The sequence below is a fragment of the Ranitomeya variabilis genome, chromosome 2, assembly GCF_051348905.1.
Source record: "Ranitomeya variabilis isolate aRanVar5 chromosome 2, aRanVar5.hap1, whole genome shotgun sequence".
NCBI lineage: Eukaryota > Metazoa > Chordata > Amphibia > Anura > Dendrobatidae > Ranitomeya > Ranitomeya variabilis.
The window spans coordinates 1,061,499,956-1,061,523,175 of NC_135233.1; the positions used below are offsets into that span (position 1 = coordinate 1,061,499,956).

Consider the following 23,220-nt stretch of genomic DNA (forward strand, 5'->3'; position numbering starts at 1 on the left):
TACCTTCCGGGCATCCCCGGCACAGTATTTGATTTGTCAGGGCTGGCTCGACGTCATCCGTGAGTCACTTTGCACACATGACGTTGCACTATCCCTGACAAATCAGATGAGCCAATTGAATCGCATGACTCCGGTCCAGGTCAGTTACACCTGGCGGCTAGACAAGAAGCTTGTAAATCTCTTACCTTCCCTGCTGCAACTTTTGAGTCCTCATCTGTGCAATGTGACTCACAGATTGCGTAGCACCAACCCTGGCTAGTGAAAAGCCACGCCAAGGATGCCGGAAGGTAAGAGATTCGTGGGACTCTCATTTAGCCACCAAGTAACACACTTGGAAGCTGGACCAGAATTCCGAGAATTGATCCACTCATCTCTAGTGATAACTTGTCCTTAGGATTAGATTTGTTCGATTCTGGCTCCTTGCTTGCTGAGTGGATGGGCTTTTCCTAGTGCCAATTACTGTAGATATCTCCTAAATGATGCTTCCCCTCCCTTCCCTATCTGACCATGAGTCTCACCAACACACTAAGGGAGAGATTCTGCAGCTGCATCCCTCTCACATCTCAAACCTTGAGAGATTCTACAGCTGCATCCCTCTAACATCCCAAACCTCTTGAGATTCTGCAGCTGCATCCCTCTCACATGCTAAACCTCGAGAGATTCTGCAGCTGCATGCCTCTCTCATTCCAAACCTCGAGAGATTGTGCAGCTGCGTGCCTCTGACATCCCAAACCTTGAGAGTCTCTGCAGCTGCATCCCTCTCACATCTCAAACCTTGAGAGATTCTGCAGTTGCATCCCCCTCACATCCCAAACCTCGACAGATTCTGCAGCTGCATCCCTCTCACATCTCAAACCTCAAAAGATTCTGCAGCTGCATCTCTCTCACATCCCAAACCTTGAGAGATTCTGCAGTTGCATCCCTCTCACATCCCAAACCTTGGGAGATTCTGCAGTTGCATCCCTCTCACATCTCAAACCTCAAAAGATTCTGCAGCTGCATCCCCCTCACATCTCAAACCTTGAGAGAATCTGCAGCTGCATCCCTTTCACATCCCAAACTTTAAAAGATTCTGCAGCTGCCTCCCTCTCACATCCCAAACCATGAGAGATTCTGCAGCTGCATCCCAGTCACATCCCAAACCTCGAGAGATTCTGTTGTTGCATCCCTCTCACATCCCAAACCTCGAGAGATTCTGCAGTTGCATCCCTTTCACATCCCAAACTTCAAAAGATTCTGCAGCTGCATGCCTCTCACATCCCAAACCTTGAGAGATTCTGCAGCTGCATCTCAGTCACATCCCAAACCTCGAGAGATTCTGCAGTTGCATCCCTCTCACATCTCAAACCTCAAAAGATTCTGCAGCTGCATCCCCCTCACATCCCAAACCTCGAGAGAATCTGCAGCTGCATCCCCCTCACATCCCAAACCTCGAGAGATTCTGCAGCTGCATCCCTTTCACATCCCAAACTTCAAAAGATTCTGCGGCTGCATCCCCCTCACATCCCAAACATATAGTATCTTTATTGCTGAAGACAGATTTTTTTGGGGGGGAGGCAAAAGAGGATTGTTGTGTTTTTTTTTATTTATAGTCAAACACAGTAAGAGGGCTACAAGTTGCCAGATGAAGATGCCACAGTACTAAATAATTTTGAAAGTTTCACTTATTCATTTACATATACAACTACAAAAATGATATGGTTAAACAGTTACTGTGTTGATAAATACACTTTTAACACGGTGTGATCACTTGAGGACCAGGTGCTTGGACCCTACCGATCACTGAAACAAAGGGTCAGCAACTCTCAGCCAATAAAAGGCAAACACAACGTTTATCACCACATGACAAATTTGATCACCCCGACCAATCCTGATAACGGAGAGCCTAAATCCCATCTCAATAAAGTGTTGTGAGCATGTGCGACCACTGCTTTATTCCCGCCTATAGAGCAATGGCCGCACATGCTCAGTAACGCTCCTCTTCACACAGAGGACTTTGGCACTCCTATTCTCAAGATCTAATGTCCCGGATGTCAAATTGCCAAAGATTATCCATAGCTTATACTTTAGATAGGTGATGAATTTTCTTTATCGGACAGCACCTCTAGACTTAGTATTGACCCTATCTTCAGTTGGCGCAGCCTCTCCAAACTTTTACCACTCCTTTTGGCCTTTGGTGGGTCTATCCCTTGCAATTTTACCATCTGATCTTGACTTTCTGGCAATGCACCCCCCATTTTACCTCCTACCCTCTTGTATCCATTGGGTATAAATAGTCCATAGGCAGGAACTTTGCTAAATGACAGCCTTGGCTCCGCTACATCTGCCTTCATCTGTGAAAATTTCAAAAGCGTTCATTCGCATGTTGTTTAATTGCCAATCAGCACATACCCATTCATAATGTGTGTTGACAACCTTAATGAACGAGGCCTGTCACTGTGAGCCGGTCAAACAATGGGGGCCTGTGCGCCGAGGCTGACGCATGTTGACATGTAGATGGTGGGAATCGCGGGGGGGGGGGGGGGAAGAAATGGAGGATAGGAAGTAAAGAAAATAATATTAAAAGTAATTTAATCAGAGACTGAGCTGCAATTTACATGTGTCTGCAAATATTCCTCCAACATGATTTTATTAAGTTGATGACCAAAGAGCAATGCAATTCCCCGGAAGACAACTCGCAATCACAAATTGGAAAATCACAATCCCAGAGCAAAGATCTGATTTAATAAGTGATCCAGCGCCAGTATAACACGCGGAGCTGTAACTAGTCAGTCTCGGGATCTGACACTCTGTACTTGGAACAGAGACCCTGGAAATTGGAGTTAATATTCAATAATACAGTGATCATATACACTTCTGGGTATACCGTATATGCTTTTGTAACCATTTTATACTGCCTAAATGCATCAAAAAATAAAAATAATCTTGCAAAATTGAAATAATTTTGAAAATTTCGGTTTTGTGTGTACAGCTCCTGCACAGACTAATGCATCTCCGTGGTTACAGACTACAAACAAAACAGCGTAGTCTGATCTTGCAGTCATATTCACTTGTGATGCTCTGCCAGGAGATGTTTCTGCTGTATGTATTTCTGTATATGATGTGAATTACAGCCAGTTGAGGGTTTTCCTAGCATGTATCATTGATCTGTTGAATTGTAAAGCGCTGCGGAATATGTTGGTGCTATATAAATAAAGATGATGATTATATTATTAATTTTCATCATGCGAAATTAGTAGCTTAAAATGCATTGTATGGAAAAGAGTGTGGGAGGGGGCATAGCTGTATTATCTGTTACCACAGGTTCAGACTATATTACCTAAAACAGAAGTAAATTTGTGACTGCAAAAGAAAATGGATTAAGGAGCTTTCTCCCAAAGTTTATTTACTACTGCAAAAGGGCAAAGGAAACTGGCTGAGGGCTTATGGCTACCTGAGGGGGGAGGAGAGTGACTAAAGAACTTACGGACGACGATATTTACTGTTGTTAATGGAGACAGAGAACTTACTTTTTTATATGTATGGCTGCCAGAGGGGGAAGTAGAGTGGGTAAGGAAATTATTGATTATATATATATATATATATATATATATATATATATATATATATATATACATAAGTACAGCTACAAGAATGGGAAGGAGATTGAGAACTTACAGTGCCTTGCGAAAGTATTCGGCTCCCTGGAGCTTTTCGACCCTTTCCCACATATCATGCTTCAAACATAAAGATACCAAATGTAAATTTTTGGTGAAGAATCAACAACAAGTGGAACACAATTGTGAAGTTGAACGAATTTTATTGGTTATTTTAAATTTTTGTGGAAATTCAAAAACTGAAAAGTGGGGCGTGCAATATTATTCAGCCCCTTTACTTTCAGTGCAGAAGTTCATTGTGGATCTCTGAATGATCCAATGTTGTCCTAAATGCCTAATGATGATAAATATAATCCACCTGTGTGTAATCAAGTCTCCGTATAAATGCACCTGCTCTGTGATAGTCTCAGGGTTCTGTTTGAAGCACAGAGAGCATCATGAAGACCAAGGAACACAACAGGCAGGTCCGTGATACTGTTGTGGAGAAGTTTAAAGCTGGATTTGGTTGCAAAATGATTTCCAAAGCTTTAAACATCCCAAGGAGCACTGTGCAAGAGATCGTATTGAAATGGAAGGAGTATCATACCACTGCAAATCTACCAAGACCCGGCCGTCCCTCTAAACCAGGGGTTCCCAACCTGTAGCTCGGGAGCCACATGTGGCTCGCGGTCCCATGAATTGTGGCTCGCGGCTGTCTGTCAGCTTGGTGCATTAGCTCCAGTTGTAGCAAACAGTTATGAAGAGCACATCTGAAAATGGTGAATTTTGTGAGCAGCCCTGCACAGAAGAGCAGATCTGGATGCACATATACTGGTCTTAGGGGGTTTGAGATGATTTAAGAGGAGGTGTTTGAAGCTGGATGTGACAGTGTCTTAGGAGTGCTTTATAGGAGAACACTGAATGAGGGTATTGTAGGAACCCATGGATCTTTGTATACTGCTTTGGGGTGATTGATTTTTGTGGAAAAGCTTTGGTTACCATTATTGTGAGGGGGCGGGAGCTGATTGTGGCTTATGACCCTCTCTCAAGGCTGGATGTGGTTCGCGACCCTCTCTCAGAGCTGAATGTGGCTCTCAAGGTCAGAAACGTTGGGGACCTCTGCTCTAGACTTTCATCTCAAACAAGGAGAAGACTGATCAGAGATGCAGCCAAGAGGCCCATGATCACTCTGGATGAACTGCAGAGATCTGCAGCTGAGGTGGGACAGTCTGTCCATAGGAAAACAATCAGTCGTACACTGCACAAATCTAGCCTTTATGGAAGAGTGGCAAGAAGAAAGCCATTTCTCAAAGATATCCATAAAAAGTGTTGTTTAAAGTTTGCAACAAGCCACCTGGGAGACACACCAAACATGTGGTAGAAGGTGCTCTGGTCAGATGAAACCAAAATCGAACTTTTTGGCGACAATGCCAAATGATATGTTTGGCGTAAAGGCAACACAGCTCATCACCCTGATCACACCATCCCCACTGTCAAACATGGTGGTGGCAGCATCATGGTTTGGGCCTGCTTTTCTTCAGCAGGGACAGGGAAGATGGTTAAAATTGATGAGAAGATGGATGGAGCCAAATACAGGACCATTCTTGAAGAAAACCTGTTGGAGTCTGCAAAAGACCTGAGACTGGGACGGAGATTTGCCTTCCAACAAGACAATGATCCCAATCAAAGCAAAATCTACAATGGAATGGTTCACAAATAAACGTATCCAGGTGTTAGAATGGCCAAGTCAAAGTCCAGACCTCAATCCAATCGAGAACCTGTGGAAAGAGCTGAAAACTGCTGTTCACAAACGATCTCCATCAAACCTCACTGAGCTTGAGCTGTTTGCGAAGGAAGAATGGGGAAGAATTTCAGTCTCTCGATGTACAAAACTGATAGAGACAAACCACAAGCGACTGCAGCTGTAATCGCAGCAAAAGGTGGTGCAACAAAGTATTAAGTTAAAGGGGCCGAATAATATTGCACGCCCCACTTTTCAGTTTTTGATTTTTCACAAAAATTTTGTCCAACTTCACAATTGTGTTCCACTTCTTGTTGATTCTTCACCAAAAATTTGCATTTGGTATCTTTCTGTTTAAAGCATGATATGTGGGAAACAGTTGAAAAGTTCCAGGGAGCCAAATACTTTCGCAAGGCACTCTAGTTTGGTTTAAATTATATGGCTGCCAGAGGGGGAAGTAGAGTAAGGAAATTACTGGTTTTATATATATACAGCTTCAAGAAGGGGAAGGAGATTGAGAACTTAGTTTGGTTTACATTGTATGGCTGCTGGAGGGGGAAGTAGAGTGAGTAAGGAAATTGCTGGTTTTATATTTACAGCTACAAAAGGGGAAAAAAGATTGACTGGTGGTGATGTTGATGATGGCACAATGGAGAGTTAAACACATGTAGAAAACATCAAAGGGAATTTAGAGATATGGATGGTATGATACTGCCTAGCAGCCTGTGCACTTTAGCTCAGGTTAGAAGTAGTGCTAAAGAGGACAAAAAATAGTGGAAAAATAAGTAAATAGTACAAAGTAGTGCAAACTAGCTTAAAAGTGTGGTGATAGCATTATGGGATTTTTTATATGAGCCTTGATTCGTGGCTAAACCCTGTAACTCCTGGGAAACTCCAGTTAGCACTAGCTAGTTTCTGCTGAATACGGCATAACGAAGTGCTGTAAACGAGCGCTGCAGTAATTACACGCAGTAACGGCGCTTTGATGTGCATTTGGCAATGACTGGTTTGCCACAATAAACCTGTAGTAGTTTGTTACAATTTATTGCATATTAATTAGCACTGCATGTGCGATCTGCAGAGACAATGTTATATTCAGTCTGCTAATTACAGCTCCTCCATATACTCAGTAGGCGTTCAGGGCTCGGCCTCTCAAGCAGCGCATAACCGTATCACTAGATAGGATTTCCAGGTTATTTATATAAGTTATTATCTGGGGTTCGACTTTTACTGATTGCCCCTGAAGACAACAAACTATACAAAATGTAGACAACAAATGTAAAGTTAATAATTAAGCCCTAGATTCATCTGACAGATGGCCATAGCCATACTTTTCTACTCCACGGGAAGATGTTCTAGTCTTACATCTAAGTATCTTGGCGAGGAATAAATGGCACCCAGAACCCAAGGGACTTGCCCCACTGGCCTCCCTTGGCCAAAACCCTCCCTGCCTCAGTTACCAGACCACCATATCTCAGAGAAGCATTTACATCTTGGAGTTGGAGGACCAGCTCCTTTGATCTCTGTTTCATTATAGTCATTATAGTCTCCTAAATAACAACCTTTCTTCTTTGACAAGGAGGGACAAATCACAGTTTTAGACTGCACTAACAAAATGAAAATCTATGATCTGGGGATATAATAAGCGTTTTTTTGTTCCTCAACGCGTTTCGATGCCTGACTGGAGTCTTTTTCAAGTGTAAAAAAAAACAACTGTACACTGTATATCAATATACATGTCAAGGGTATCACGCTATGGTCTGTTGCGCTCTGTTTCCCTACAGTTTCTGCCAACCCTTCACCCTTGGCGTCCGGGGTACAGGCTCCATCGATTGCCCCCTACCTGTGATCATGGTTAATGGTACCTAACCACCATATCATACAAGATCATTTATTTCTGACACCAAGGGATAGTTTTGTGCCGTCCTACATCTAAATATCCTAGCCTCAGCAGAATGACTTCTTGGTCCCTTTATAGAAGCCATAGAACAGGGGCCCCCAACCTATGGCTCGGGAGCCATATGTGGCTCACGGGACCACAATGTGTGGCTCGCAGCTGTTTGCCAGCTCTGTGAATTAGCACTTGGTCTTGCAAACAGATAGAAGGAGCGGGTCTCCAGTTGGTGACTTTTGTGAGTAACCCTACGAAGCAGAGCAAATATGGAAGCTTTGACTATCATTATACCGCTAATAGGGCTTTTGGATGTCACTATTGAGAGAGGAGGCACTGGATGTGGCTCACAACTATCTCTGAGATGAACATGGCTCTTAAGGTAAGAAAGGTTGAGGACCACTGCCGTAGAACATACCTTGCAAGTGGGCAGTATCTAATGCCCTAGTCCTTACATCTAACCAAGGCAAAAGAACGTGTAGGTGCAACCCTTAACATCCAGCACCCTGGCAACTTGCTCCATCATCACCTCTAGCCTTATTCTGGAATTATAGTTCCCTGGGTACCATGGTGTGAAGAACAGAAGAATCAAGGCGAATGGGAAGACCAGCATCCCAATGGCTTGATAAAATCAAAATACCGATGGGGGAGACCCTGGTGGACTATTCTATGCTTCTTCAAGATCGATCTTCCTACAGAGCGTTCATTCATCAAGTCATGGCTCAAGATCGAGCCGAAGGTCGCTAGATAAAATGAAGTACTGTACCATGTGGTCGAAGACACTTACCTTTGAGAACTTGGTTTCAGGAAAAACCTGCTCTGTGCATCCCTATATCTAAATATCCTTGCCAAGACAGATGTGTTTGTAGGAGACACCCTCAGCACCAAGCTCTCTAGGGACAAGCTCTTTGGTCCATGTCATGAAAGGCACTTCTAATATCTTTGTGCGTGACTTTTCAAGGAAATTTCATAAATTCTCAATAGAGTTAAGGAGCTGCCTAGATTTGTCACACTGGATTAAAAATGAATGTTGATGTTGGAGTTCTCCATGGATTTCCCGTGAGGATGGAACCAGCGATCAGTAACAGAAATACTGGATTGTGTTCTCCAGCGTAGAGACAGATGTGTAGCGTGCACCGCACAGAAAGGAGCTGCGTCGTCAATCGTTATGTATCGGAGAGTCCTGCCATATAACAAGCCTGATGCATAATTGTGCTTTCAGCTGCTAGTTCACAGAGTAGAAATTGCTTGCCTACTTAGTTCAATCTGGGAGCCAGAAATAGAAAGCCACAGCTGGGATATTTAGTCATCCCGTTCGCGGAGAGCGAGCGCCAGACGTAGAACTTTTAATTGCCAAGTGTGGAATAAGGTCTGTTTATTAAAAGGCGACCTGAAGCAATAATTATAAAGTTTTATGAGCGGAAAACTTAAAGAGTTCTTACAGGTTGTATTGTCTGGCTGCTATGTTAATTAATCCAGAACTTAACATGCAGACATCCTTTCTGGCTGCTATAGGAAGAATGCTATGAAATTATCACCATATTTTTTTTTTTTAATTAAGACTTTATTCCGATTGGCTGGAAGTTTATCTGAGTGTGATATGAAACCTTCGTTACTACAGTATCTCTACAGTTAAAGGGGCATTCCCATCTCCAGGATCCTACCCATTATGTAATAGATATAATAATATTAGCAAATACCTCCAATTACAAATGTAGTATAGTTTTTTGGATTAGCTATGTTGTTTATCCCAAGGGCATTGGGGTAAGCTATCCTTTGGATAGCCTATCCTTAGATATTTGATATATTGTCTTTATAGGACCCCTAAAATGAGGTTCTTGATTTTCTGTTGATCCCATCTTCAGCTTGTGCCACCTCTCCAAATTTTTGCTTAGGTATCCATGGTTAAGGCCACTCATATAGCGACAGTTAGTTAGTTGTTAGTGGTCGTAACCATGGATACCTAAGCTATTTCAATGCCCTGCGCATGGGGTAAGTGACATAGCGAATCAGAAGAACTATACAACATTTCTAATTGGAGGTGTTTGCTAATATTATTATCAGTACACTTACTACATATTGATGTAAGATCTTGGAGATGGGAATACTCCTTTAAACAAAATGATTCCCTGGACCCTAGTTCTGCCGCCACATCAGTAGTCGTTGGCTGCAGGACCAAAGCCTATGATCCTCCTCATTACTGCTAGCAACTCCAGCTCCTCTTGATTAGTTGGCATGACACTATGTTGTGCATGCATCCAGACACAAGAATGATGTCTACTACTCTGATGAGGCTCCGGGGATGCCAACAGGTAAGAGGAGGTTCTACTGACATGGCCGTTGGACAATGTTCGGCAAATCGTTCTACTCAACTCTAGATAGCTCCCTATTTCAGCTCTTTCTGCACTCTCACAACATTCACACCAATGTGAAAAAGATTGCAGCTCCATCCCCCTCTTTCCCCTATACTTACAGATTGAATTATTTAAAGACTGAGGAGGTTTCTCAATATTAACACATACAAGAACATCTCAAGAGCATAAGGCAGTTGAGAGAATTTGTTATAGTCATGATATTGGGGTCCAGAAGCTTCAATATACTCCAATGCTCATGCACTTTTGCCTTTCGAACCCTTCAACTCCTTAACTGTATTACATAAAGTTATGCAGAAACAGTCAATAGTGGTTTTGTGATTGGACCTAAGGCTTTATTCACACATCAGTGTAACGATCAGTATCTCATCAGTATTTGTAGTCCAAAACCAGGAGTGTCTCCAAAGCACAGAAGAGGTGTCAGTCTTTCATTTATAGTTTTTTTGTGTAGGTTCCCCTCCTAATTTTGGCATAGAAACACTGATGAAAAATATCGACCAAGTACTGACGTGTGAATAACGGTGGAGTCCTCAATTTTTCTGTGTAGAAGTCTTTTTGAGAACCACACCAAGTTGACTAAAAAGACTAATGGCCCGATTCATCAATAGCGGATTTTTTCAAGTCACATTTCTTTTTTTGTCTTGTATTCGCTGACTTTTTTTTTCACCAAATTCATCAAATTGTGCACCCGGTTGATGAATTCTGCACAAAAGTCAAAAATGCTTTTTCTCCCAGTCTCTATCCATTTTTGAGACTTTTTCACGCAAAAAGTTGAATGTTTTGCAAAATGTGGCAAAAAGGTCGACACCGGCAGGAAGAGGCGGGAGAATCTGGAAGGTTGTAAGTACAGACCAAGACCGTGCATTTGAAAAACTCATTTGCGTAAGAATTTGACCAATGGCTTACAAGACAACGGAGGCACGGATTTGTAATATAAAGGTACTGTACTGTGATGACGTTACTTTGGGGTTTTAAAACCTGTTGCCGGGTTCCCTTTAATGGTTGACATTTGCATAGATTTGGCATGTTCTCGCATTGGTCTGATAGTTGAATATGCTTTACTGCAAGTAACTAAAAGTTAGCCAAGTTGCCAAGGACGAATGTTGAGCTGGAGCCAAGATCTATCTATATTATGACCATTACTCATAATTTAACTTATCCAGAAACTGGAATGTCTCAGCTGTTCCCTTATGCAACATAATACACTATGGTTGGAACCAAGACCAATTTTGCTTCAAGCCACAGGAGTCACAGGTGAGATCATATTTTCTATTTGTAACATGGTGTCAACGAGATACCACCCAAGACCATCCAAGCACTCGTCTGTCCAAGCCCTCCTTTCAGAAGAAAGCATTTCTTTCCTTTTTTTTCTTCTCGGCTTTGCTATCGAGATGCCTCTGTTCAGCAACTCGTTTTTTGGCAGCCGATTTGTGCCGCTTAAGAATCCTGACATGGCGCCAGTAGATTTTATGGGTGTCCATTTTCAAACAGATTCTGAACGGCTCCGAAAGTGTGTCCCTTATCAGCACTTTCACTCCTGCAGTATGTTCATTAGCGCTCATTCCAGGCTCACATTGATGTTACAGCATTTTCTTTAGTTTAATGTGTTTTTTTTTTCCCTTAATCCCTATCAATTTAATTTTATGGTAAGTTTAACAAGTTCTTAAAAACAAAAAAAAAAATCGCTGTATTTCCAATTTTGTTTATGTTTCGTGAACAGTCAATGGATATCTGACACTTGATAATTTGACTAATAAGGGAAGAGAAAATTAACAACTTTAGAAATGTGTTGTACGCGGTATGGCTCCACGTAATCAATCGTCCGTTAGAAGAGTCTGACTTAGTGTCCATCAGCAGGATTACTGACGAGAAGCTGGAACAACAAAGCTTCCACTGTCGATACATAGTTGAAAAAGTGGGAAAAAATGTTTTTGGGAAACTTTTTTAAAAGGGAATGTAACAAAGCCAGGTAAGACAGGGTTAAACCCTATTCTGCAGTATTTGACTAGATGCTCCTGCCTAGCTTTTGATTAGAATCAGGGCCTGTGGTCACTAGGAAAGTCATTTTCCTGGATGGATCAGAGTCAAGTGTGCTGCTGGTGAATGACCAGCCAAAATGTGAGAGATTTTCTTTGGGCAGAACAGGCGAGCAGTTAGAAACTACCTACTTATAAGTGCTTAGACCCATAGAAAAACAAATGGTCCCAGATAACCTCTTAAAGATAAGAGTTATAAACTTACTCCAAGCTGACTGATTCCCAGTTATCTCTTTCTGCAGCCAGCAATAGTCAATGGAACGTAGAGGTTGCAGAATGCAAACGATGCAGCTTTTTTTAATAAAACCAAATGGCAAAAATGATTGTTAGCAAAAAACAAACTGCATTTCAGTAAAGAAAGAATATGCCCCTGAAGGTGTCCACATCCTTTAACTTATTTTGTTACAGTGGTAGATTCTCACTTTATATTTCCTAACATTTTGATGTCTCACAATATAAACTCTGATATTCGGCTGCAGAATCTTATTACATACAATGGCCTGTCAGTTGCTAAGGAATATACTCAAGTCGGAGCGGCGGCGGCACAAGTGACCTATTTTTCATTGATGTGGCCGCGCTCTTTTCTTGGTGTCTCACTGAGTTGTGTTATTGTATATTATTACAGTATGAATGTGCGCGCCACGTAACTTCTCTTCTGTCGAGCAACGGGACGGTGGTTCGCCAACTCTCCCTTGTCTCATTGTACGGCTATGTAACAACATCTGTGCGTGAGCTAGGAAAAATCACATTATTTTATGAGAAATGCATCTTGTCAATGTTTATGTCAAGTCCTTGGCCGTAAACCCAGCGAATAGGACACTGACTAATTCATTAGAAAGATATAGTCACTGAAGTGGACATTTGGGAGCTTCGTTTTTTGGTTACTCCCATTGACCTCATTTGAATTTTTTTTTTACTTGATGGAAAGTATTACATATGGTTTTAATTACAGTGTTACACTCAGTCGTTCTGAGCATTAACTGAATTAGACTAATTATGATTAAACACAGATGTAGCTCGGCCGAGGTTGTCAATGAATTTGTCATCTGAGACTCACTGTGATACGGATGCGTCCTACCTCTTGGTTTGAGATATTCCGAGACGAGTTAGATTTTCAAGTCCGAGTGATATCAATGTTTTTCATGGGTAGCACTTGTCAATTGGCCCCTGTACATGTCCATGACAAGTGGTCCACAGACAATCGCGGAGACTTGTCCGATTTCATCCAAGGATCGGATCCAAATCGGCAATGCAAATCAACTGGTCAGTAAAAAAAATCAGACGGCACCTGGATGATACCCAATTTTCATGGACCGTCAGATAGGAGCAGGTGGACAAACTTTTAGTTTTATTTCTCCATGTACGAATAAAACGGACGACACTTGGTCATACTCTGATCAAAGTCTGATTAGAATAATCGGTCCGTTTTTCTCGTAAACGAGAAAAACAGACATCTGAGTAAGGCCATAGTGTGAGCCCTTTATTAACTAAGAATTTCCCAATAAGTTATTTATTATTGGGTTCCGCATATGGGTGGCGATAAGTAAAAATAAAGCATCACCGACTTGATTTTTGGCAGAAAAGTTAATTCCCATTCGCCTTTTGACGTGGTCCCTTATCTGCCTACTTCCTATAGGCTTGGTTTGTGAATGGGCGCACTGCGTTGCCTGAAAGTTGAGACCTGCGGCACTGAGATACTGAGATAACTAAGTGGATGGCCTAAACTTGCGCGCTCCCAGTGACACCATACAAGCTGCTATCCTTAGCTATATGGGCATAAATGTGTTATCACCAGGTTGACAGAATGGCTTCTGCATTGCATTGGAGTCATCCTAAAGATCTCACAGCTGCCACAAGATGGCTGGGCTTGGAGCTACTGACCATGCTCTGTCCAAGTACTCTTGGTTGCAGCAGTGGCTACGATACCTGATAACACACGTTTGGACAGCCATAAATATGGCTCTAATGGAACAGCATTGAAAAAGAAGATTATTTGTATTTTACACCATCTTTGTTGATGACACGGGAATATTCCTGCTATATTGTGAAGTTTGATGGGAAGTCGTAAGTTTCCTTTATGGAGACATTTGGGCTTCCATTTCAGCGTTGGCCATCATTAAAGTCGTGAATGCATTGACTCAACTTTTCTTTCTTTTCTTTCTTCTGACAGGAGCCGCAGCTGAATCTTTTCTACGTATCAAGGACATGTAACATCCAAAGGACTGGCTGTGCTGACGTGCAAGAGGAAAACTTCTGTAGGTAGAGGCCAATTAAGAATTCAATATAGATTAATTGCAAACTGGAAGATAAATGGCGTACAAGATTTAATTGATCAGAACGTAGTTTTGTAAACGGCGTAGACCAGGTTCGTATGAAATGAATCGCTGGTGTCTCTACAAGGCTTACTGGCAATCGGCACAATACTGTAAAGTAATTACAACACTGATGTCCAAGCAAACGAGGAGGAAGGGACCCATAGAAAAATGCAAATTGGTGTCGGCTGGTGTCAGTCAGCCTCTGGACAGCAGCAGTAATTATATTGTGGCAGGAAAGATGGCTACATCCAAGCTAAATTCAGAAATCGTTGTTTGGGGTAGTAGCAATTCAGCAGTTCTGCTACCCCTTCTATAGTCCCCATGGCAAAATCATTATTTTAAAGTGATTTTACAGTGAAGACAAGTTATCAACTGTCAATAAGAGATGATAACATGTGGCTGCCGATCACTGCTTTCATCTTTTTCCAGTAGTCCCATAGAGAATCAATGAAGTGGCGAACGGGTGTCTAACCTAAAGCTACATTATGAACAGGTAAAAAAGTTCATAATCGGGGATAAAAAATACCTATTCTGCCGATTGGTGCAGGTCCCAGAGGTCGGACACCTACCGATCAGAAATCTACGGATAGGTGATAACTTGTTTTCACTGAACAAAACCTCCAATAAGTGTAGCTGGTTCACCACAAATCGAACTTCATATGTAACGGTCCCCATATACATTTGATTATTTGGCTGACAGCCATCTCACCCACATGACGCTTCTGCCGAGGGTTACCGTGCTCTTTAAGAAAGCCACCGACCAACTTCCAAACCGGCAGCTTATCTCCGGAAGAACAAAGCTACTGGCAGTCTGAAGTCAGGCATACCTGATCAACATCTCCCCCAACCTGTCAATATCGGCGGGTACAGCCAACACCAACAATAGTCTAATGTGTAAGGGGGCTTAAGAGGTAACGTAGAGTAATAGTCATGATCCATGTTGCTTGGAATGGTTATCTTCTCCCTCATTTGCATATATTAATGATCTGGACCAGGGGTGTGCAATTTAATTAATTTTCCCGAGGGGCCACATGAAAGACCATGACTGTTGTGGAGTCCGAAACAATATGCTGAAATTATTTCTATTCAATATTAAGATCGATATATTATAATTATTATATTATTGATAATTATATTAACACTAGACTGTGGCCCGATTCTAACGCATCAGGTATTCTAGAATATGCATGTCCACGTAGTATATGGACAATGATGATTCCAGAATTCGCGGCAGACTGTGCCCGTCGCTGATTGGTCGAGGCAACCTTTATGACATCATCGTCGCCATGGCAACCATTATGACATCTACGTCGATACTGTGCCTGTCACTGATTGGTCGAGGCAAATTTGCGGCAGACTGTGCCCGTCGCTGATTGGTCGAGGCAACCTTTATGACATCATCGTCGCCAAGCTGTGCCCGTCGCTGATTGGCCTGGCGGCCTCGACCAATCAGAGACGCGGGATTTCCAGGACAGACAGACAGACAGACAGAAAGACAGACAGAAAAACCCTTAGACAATTATATATATAGATTATATATATATATATAGATTAATTGTATCACTTAATATTAAGCAGAATTAAGTATGCTGACATCCCCCTATATATCATTTGAACCCAAGTACAGCCCCTTATGTATATTGTATGAGCCACCCACAGCCACTTATATACTGTAAGAGCCCCCATACAGCCTCCCCATATACTGCATGAGCCCCACAGCCTCCTCATACACTGCATTAGGCTCCAATAGCCTCCCTAAATATTTCATGAGGGCCTCCCTATATTCTTCATGAGCCCCACACAGCCTCCCTATTTACTACATGAACCCCACACAGCCTCCCTATATACTGCATGAGGCCAACACAACCTCCCTATATATACTTAATGAGCCCCACACAGCCTCCATATTTACTACATGAGCCCCACACAGCCTCCCTATATATACTGCATGAGCCCCACACAGCCTCCCTATATATACTGCATGAGCCCCTCACAGCCTCCCTATATACTGCTTCAGCCCCACACTGCCTCTCCATACTCCATGAGCCCTACACAGCCAATACATGTATATACTGCATGAGCCCCACACAGCTTCCCTATATGCAGTATACTACATGAGGCCAACACAACCTCCCTATACACTGCATGAGGTCCTACACAACCTCCCTATATATACTGCATGAAGCCCCTATAGCCTCCCCATATACTGCATGAGGCCCCCATAGCCTCACCATGTGCAGCATGTCACCCCCATAGTCTCCCCATGTGCAGCATGACATCCCCATAGCCTCCCCATGTCCACCCAAACATCACATACACATGAAAAAAAAAAAGAACACCACATACTCACCTCGGTCCCGCTCCCCGTTCTGCTCTTGTCTGTGTGTCTCCGGTGCACTGACTCTCCGCAGTACACAGTCATCGCGTCAGCTGTTTCACATGCTGATTGGTGGAGGAAGCACCCGGACACCTCTCCTCCATCAATGCAATCAGCATGGATATAGACAGCGGAGAAAGCAAGCTGACCGGCACGGTGCAGCCCATGGACCTCTGGTTTCCAGCCCCACGGCTGTCTCAGTCCGTGGGCCAGACGGAGACAGCCAGAGGGCCGGATGTGGCTCGTGGGACACACTTTGCCCAGGTCTAGTCTGGACAGATCTGTTGTATATTTTTTGTGGGCTATTATGATTTTATTTGATCTACTTCTTAATGTAATCAATGTTCTGTTGTCATGACTGCGTGATGGTAGGAATTTTGGACCATCACTAAGCTCCGTTATAAATTTTCAGACACATCAGTAAAACAAAAATTAATATATGGTCGATTATGGGGACCATAAAGGGGAAACCCATAACCCATTAAGACAAGGTTTTAACCTTTTACAACCATTGTGTACTACCAAGTAATTTGGAAGAACACCGTAGGGTTGTGTGACCTTACAGAGGAATTAAAGTTTGCTTGAGTGTACCTAAGACACTTATGGGTTTAATTTTTTTTACTGGCCCATCTATCTTCTATGTACAGTAGTCCCACTAGTTAGAAATACAGAAAAAGCAGTTAACCCCCGAGAACTTAAGCTTATTTTAGAACCTATGTAGTGACTCTCAAAGCGACTTGACTTGTGCCTTTCGTTGTAGGCCCGACCAACTGGCTCAGAGATGCTTGTCATGGCAATTAATACATTTCAGCTAGAACATTGTATGGCTATAAGGTCTGGTATAAATTGAAGTAAAAGTTTCCTGGAATTTTTTGTTGATGTTCCCCTACTATTAATACACTCCTACTTTGTCAATGCTAGTGGTACAGACGTGTCCACCATAATTTGTATGCAAAATTTGTTGAAGACCCCAATTTTTCATACATTACGAATGAAAAGTATTGTCTGCTACATTGATATTGGATAAGTCATCAATATCAGATTGGTGGGGTCCAACACCACCCATCAGCTGTTGGTGGCCGGATGTAAACAATAGAAGGAAAAGATCAGCATATCTATAATTCTCGACATCGGTAACTAAATTGTGTACCAAGCTGTGTTGTTAAGCTTCATAACGACTGACAGGTGGAGAACCTCCACTGATCTGATTTTTGATGACCTATACTAAGGACAGGTCTTCAATATCAAAGTAGAAGACATCCCTTGTAATCCATTTTTATGACACGGCTATGTAGCATAAACATCTCCAAACAGAGTACGGTATCTAAAAATCGTATTTGTTTGTTCATAGCTGGTAGTCTTGTGTGGAAATTTGTTGAGCGGAGAGGAAGGATGAGGATGGACTTATCTGTAGCCTTTTTATTGGAATTGGCAGTTTCCCACTTTGTTGAGTCGGCTCTTATGTACACGTCGAGTATGGACATCCTTTGAGGATCTTCTAGTGGTCCACCCAGACTTTATATGATTGGTCTATTGTTATAGACAGTGGAACATTTGGAGTATTTTGGTGTTCATTGAAGAATAGTTCCCGGAATCGGCCATCTTATTTTGTGGTATTCTTTGAAGAATAGTCCCCGAATTCGGCCATCTTAGATTTTTTTTGGTGGCGTACAATTCATCTATCCACAGTGGATGTGTCAATGACCTAACATGCAGTTTACTGTATATATCTTAATAAATATCCTTTGGGAATGGACTAATTGACAGCAACCACAGGACGCCACTGTTTGGCTCTAGGTGAGATCATAAAGGCAGAGCAAATCAGCTCCACATGAGATCCCAGTCCTCTCGTATAATATTTCACAAAAGGAAATTGTCAATTAAAGTCATAAAGTTTACTGAGCTCCTTTGCTCCTCAGCTGCTTTTGAGATTATTAATTATCTACAAGGGAGTGAGATTCATTTAATTAAGTTTTACAAAGTGTTTTTTTTCCATTTCCCTGAATTTTTGACAAGGTTTGAGAAATTGCCGGAAAAAACAATGAAACTGAAAGGAGGTGAGAATTAATATATTTATTTAGAGTACATCATTAATGAAAATTAAGTAGGCTTATGTGTTTGTTTAAGATAAGAAACAGCGCTAATCTTTTCTGTAGGCTGTGCATGGTACTGCATAGGTTTGAAGTACAATAACTGATTTTTTCATGATCCTAAATTTATGTTTTTAGGTTTACTGTATAAATACTGTGCAATAAAATGGATTTTTGGTTCAAGTTTTGCAGCAGGTTGGATAGTGGAATTGCATCTATCTGACTGAGAGTTTCTCAGATGAAGATGTGGTAGACAAAACCAAAAACTGACAAAATGTGCATGTTTAGTGCAGCCCTCGCCGATCCCTGCACTTTTGAGTGGAATGTCTCTTGGGTTCACAGATTCATGATTTTTTTCAGTTCCCCATTAACACTCCTTTAATAGCTATTGCTATTGGCAGAAGCGGAAGTCCCGCCCAAGTTGTGCCCATGAGCACCCTCCACTCCGCCTATGAGCAACCCAACCCAAGTGAAACAGCCCACTTTTGAATGAGTTTAATATAAACCTCACCCATTTTTCACCTAAAACATCTCCGAATTTTCCTGGATTCTATCTAAAATATTGGAACAGTCTCAGAATATTTAGGACTGTTGTCAACTATTTCATTAGGGGTGCAGCGGTAGTAGCCCTTGTGCCCGATGAGGTCTAAAATCTTCTGTTCCACGTAAGAAGGCACCAGAATTGTAAATTGCACGTGGTAGGTGGAAGCCTTGTGATAAATTCTACATAGGGATCAGGAGCTTGAAGTTTCTCCTCTACATTCTGTGGTTAAAGACTACTTTGATTCATGTAAATGAGGCAATTTTCGGCGACAAGCTCATGGATTTATGTAAGCTTCAATGGGACGGACATACAAATTTTTGCAACTATTCATATTTCCTTCACCCTAATAAAATGTAACCCATCCCATTGTTTTCCTTTTTCTAAAACGTCCATAGATGTGACCCTGTGTTACCAACTTTAAGGCAAGCGTTTTCGAGAGGGAACTGCACTTGATGACGAAAATTGTTTCCTTGTAGTCAAGGGTACGGCTCCTCTACATAACTTTAAATCCCACTCCACGCCTTTGCCACATCCTCTCCATAAAAGAAACTTTCCGGAATTTCTTCTTTCTGGGAGGTTTTCATAGAATCATAGAATGTTAGAGTTGGAAGGGACCTCCAAGGTCATCGTGTCCAAACCCCTGCTCAATGCAGGTCTCACTAAACCATCTCAGGCAGATGTCTGTACAGTCTCTGTTTGAAGACTTCCATTGAAGGAGAACTCACAACCTCTCGTGGCAACCTGTTCCACTCAATAGAATCATAGTGGTGTGTACCCAGGAGATTTGCCATTTTGGGGAGCCTGGAAACACTTTCCTTTTTTTGCAGGAGCTTCTTGGGTTTTCCAGGAGACTTAAAGTTCGTTCGCAATGTGCAGCTTTAAACCACCGCTGAACGGCAACGTTGGCCGCCATTTAATAGTCTCTTTACCCAGACCAATTCAGTGCTTATAGACTGTAGAGGGGATGAAAAGGAGACAGCAGGGACGGATCATTTCAGGGGAGCCTGGTGACTAGGTGACAAAAAAGTTGTATCTCCAACAGAAATGTAAGAAAATATATGGCTCACTGTGGAAAAAAAAGCACAGCAAGATGGGAGTGTATAGTCCTAGGATTTCAGGAGTATTGTACCAAATACATTTTTTTCCTTAGTCCTTTTACAGGTTCGGCTGTATATCTTTTTACCCATAGAGCATATCACTGACATTATGGATAGGGATAAAGAGATGTGATGTGGGTCAGTGACATCATTTTCTCCCCTTGGTTCACACAGGAGAAATCCCCCCAGAGCTACCAGTGTTTGTTTGCATTATTACTACTCCTATTACACTGTCACTATGTATACGCCGAGTGGATAAATCGCTGTCTGCAGCTGTTTGGATCAGAAGTTTCTCCATATGGGAGCAAGTGTTAGATCTCTGGACTGGAGGCAGCCCTGTGTATTGTGCTGCCATGCGTCCAAGCAAAAGGGGGATGTTTTCCTAACAGGAGTGCGTCAAAAGCAACACTGAACCAAACAGATGTAGAAGAGCTACGTTTTTCTCTCATCCCTAGAGGTGTACAGTTTGTGCCTTACAATAAGTTAATGCAGCGATGATAAACAGAAAAATGGTGGCCCCAATTAAAACCAATTTTTCATGAGATGAATTCAATGAGGAATCACGACCCTTTACAGGACGCAACATACATCACAACCACAACATACATCACAACCACTGGGTGGCCACTGACAGACACAACATACATCACAACCACTGGGTGGCCTCTCACAGACACAATATACATGACAACCACTGGGTGGCCACTGACAGACACAAGATAAATCACAACCACTGGGTGGCCTCTCACAGACACAATATACATGACAACCACTGCGTGGCCACTGACAGACACAAGATGAATCACAACCACTGGGTGGCTACTGACAGACACAACATACATCACAACCACTGGGTGGCCACTCACAGACACAACATACATCACAACCACTGGGTGGCCACTCACAGACACAACATACATCACAACCACAACATACATCACAACCACTGGGTGGCCACTGACAGACACAACATACATCACAACCACTGGGTGGCCTCTCACAGACACAATATACATGACAACCACTGGGTGGCCACTGACAGACACAAGATAAATCACAACCACTGGGTGGCCTCTCACAGACACAATATACATGACAACCACTGCGTGGCCACTGACAGACACAAGATGAATCACAACCACTGGGTGGCTACTGACAGACACAACATACATCACAACCACTGGGTGGCCACTCACAGACACAACATACATCACAACCACTGGGTGGCCACTCACAGACACAACATACATCACAACCACAACATACATCACAACCACTGGGTGGCCACTGACAGACACAACATACATCACAACCACTGGGTGGCCACTGACAGACACAACATACATCACAACCACTGGGTGGACACTCACAGACACAACATACATCACAACCACTGGGTGGCCACTGACAGACACAAGATAAATCACAACCACTGGGTGGCTACTGACAGACACAACATACATCACAACCACTGGGTGGACACTCACAGACACAACATACATCACAACCACTGGGTGGCCTCTCACAGACACAATATACATGACAACCACTGGGTGGCCACTGACAGACACAAGATAAATCACAACCACTGGGTGGCTACTGACAGACACAACATACATCACAACCACTGGGTGGCCTCTCACAGACACAATATACATGACAACCACTGCGTGGCCACTGACAGACACAAGATGAATCACAACCACTGGGTGGCTACTGACAGACACAACATACATCACAACCACTGGGTGGCCACTCACAGACACAACATACATCACAACCACTGGGTGGCCACTCACAGACACAACATACATCACAACCACAACATACATCACAACCACTGGGTGGCCTCTCACAGACACAATATACATGACAACCACTGGGTGGCTACTGACAGACACAACATACATCACAACCACTGAGTGGCCACTGACAGACACAACATACATCACAATCACTGGGTGGCCAGTCACAGACACAATATACAACACAACCACTGGGTGGCCTCTCACAGACACAATATACATCACAACCACTGGGTGGCCTCTCACAGACACAATATACATCACAACCCCTGGGTGGCCACTGACAGACACAACATACATCACAACCACTAGGTGGCCACTGAGAGACACAACATACATCATAACCACTGGGTCGCCTCTCACAGACACAATATACATCACAACCACTGGGTGGCATCTCACAGACACAATATACATCACAACCACTTGGTGACCACTCACAGACACAACATACATCACAGCCCCTGGGTGGCCACTCACAGACACAACATACATCACAACCACTGGGTGGCCTCTCACAGACACAATATACATGACAACCACTGGGTGGCCACTGACAGACACAAGATAAATCACAACCACTGGGTGGCTACTGACAGACACAACATACATCACAACCACTGGGTGGCCTCTCACAGACACAATATACATCACAACCACTGGGAGGCCACTCACAGACACAATATACATCACAACCCCTGGGTGGCCACTGACAGACACAACATACATCACAACCACTGGATGGCCACTGACAGATACAACATACATCGCAATCACTGGGTGACCACTCACAGACACAACATACATCACAACCCCTGGGTGGCCACTGACAGACACAACATACATAACAACCACTGGGTGGCCACTGACAGACACGACATACATCACAGCCACTGGGTGGCCTCTCACAGACATAACATACCTCACAAACACTAGGTGGCCACTCATAGACACATATAGAATAAACATCTCCCCACAGAGTTTCACAAAACTTCATTTTTATATAAAGCTAGTCATCTCAGGAATTGTGGATCCAATAGGAAAGTTTTAGAAACACTTCTGTATTTGCAAGTATAAAGAGTAGCTATGATATCCGGAGTTCGGCCCATGTTCTGATTTAGCTGTAGAAAACTCCTGAACTAAAAATCTTTTACATACATCTAAACATTGCTGTTTCTGATGGCTTTTCAGAGAAAACGCTGCTAATTGCTGTTTGTCTTGAGGTGTATTTTCTAAGATTCACTATGGGTTCACATATATCCATTGTACCAGATTTTTTATCCTGATTCAACTGAACCGGATCACAACTGATGGCAAAGTACATCACATCACATTTTTTCATCATTTAAAACCAGTCCCTATACTGTATGGGGGCCG

The 23,220-nt window shown here is 42.7% G+C and overlaps 1 protein-coding gene across 2 annotated transcripts in view; it reads left to right on the plus strand.

Annotated features, from left to right (window-relative positions):
* KLHL29 (kelch like family member 29) overlaps positions 1-23,220 on the plus strand; it is an 878,960-nt gene that overhangs the window by 238,746 nt on the left and 616,994 nt on the right. Inside the window, exon 3 of one of the 2 annotated variants that reach the window (XM_077291500.1) lies at positions 13,786-13,874. The gene's annotated coding sequence lies outside the window, so the exon portion shown is untranslated. The remainder of the gene's footprint in view (positions 1-13,785; positions 13,875-23,220) is intronic. The other variant, XM_077291501.1, reaches the window with a different exon arrangement.